General features: G+C 34.9%; 1 long non-coding RNA gene across 1 annotated transcript; it reads left to right on the forward strand.

Annotated features, from left to right (window-relative positions):
* The first annotated feature begins 325 nt into the window (after positions 1 to 325).
* On the forward strand, positions 326 to 822 carry LOC127952994 (uncharacterized). Its single transcript, XR_008153079.1, has 2 exons — positions 326 to 588; positions 668 to 822. It is a non-coding gene; the product is annotated as an uncharacterized LOC127952994 (long non-coding RNA).
* Positions 823 to 1,195: the final 373 nt, after the last annotated feature.

A 1,195-nucleotide genomic window follows, 5' to 3' on the forward strand; every position in this document is an offset into this window, starting at 1 on the left:
AAGCCCTGGCTCGCACTGGCCCGACAATGGAAATGCGGCTATTGAGGGTTTAATCGTCAGATCTGTGTCAGTCAATGAACTGAAGTGTTTATTCTGTTTGTGTGATGTGAGTCAGGAGGTCTATAAGAGATGTGAGCTGCCTGCTTAAACACCAATAGACTGCAGTAATCTGTCAAGAGAATTTATACTGTCATAGACAATTTTCTGCAATTTCATATTTGATAATATTGATATTTTAATTTCATATTAAAACAAAAAGCACTAATATTAAAAACCATTAAACAAGATACAATTAAAAGTAATGCAACACAAAGATGGAATTTATCACTAATAATAGCAAAATAATGCTGTCTGTTTATATAGATCAAACATTAACAACAAACAAATCTCAATCTGGTCAGCATTTTAAATAATCAGTTCTGTGAATTGAATATGCAAATCAGCTTACTTCTTTAAATGTGACAGTTCATCTTTGTGATCTGAACAGACATCTGAACTCTGGAAACTAAGGCTATCTTTCTGGTTTAAACTTAACATACACCATGTTTAAAAAGTGTATTTTATTTGTACTTCTGAACGTTTTACCACGTAAGTCACCACAAACAACAACAGTGCAAAAATGTAACAATATACTTCATTACATTTAATATTGTTTCTTTTTCCACAGGTTTTGAATGTCAGACATTCACTCAGTCTGAAGCAGTGGTTAAAAAACCAGGAGAGTCTCACAAACTTACATGTACAATAACTGGATTTACTTTCAGCGGTCTTTATTTACACTGGATCAGACAGAGCCCTGGAAAAGGACTGGAGTGGATTGCATATATCAGCACAGCTAGTTCTCCAATCTACTATTCCCAGTCAGTTCAGGGCAGGTTCACAGTGTCCAGAGATGATTCCAGCAGTCAACTGTATCTACAGATGAACAGCCTCAAGACTGAAGACACTGCTGTGTATTACTGCGCTAGAGAGTCACAGTGAATGAGTTCAGTGTCAAAGCAATACAAAAACTACTTCCTCATTCACATATGGTGATGAATATTGACTGATCAACCGCATTCCATCATATAGAAATATTCAATTATAATCACATTCTACCTTTGCTAGGTTGTTAATAAAAATTTACAATATTCAATTTCATGTGTTTCCAATACTACACTGATTCTGTGTTAGCAGAGCTATGTTTGATTTATGC

This window comes from Carassius gibelio, chromosome B3 (assembly GCF_023724105.1).
Source record: "Carassius gibelio isolate Cgi1373 ecotype wild population from Czech Republic chromosome B3, carGib1.2-hapl.c, whole genome shotgun sequence".
Lineage (NCBI taxonomy): Eukaryota > Metazoa > Chordata > Actinopteri > Cypriniformes > Cyprinidae > Carassius > Carassius gibelio.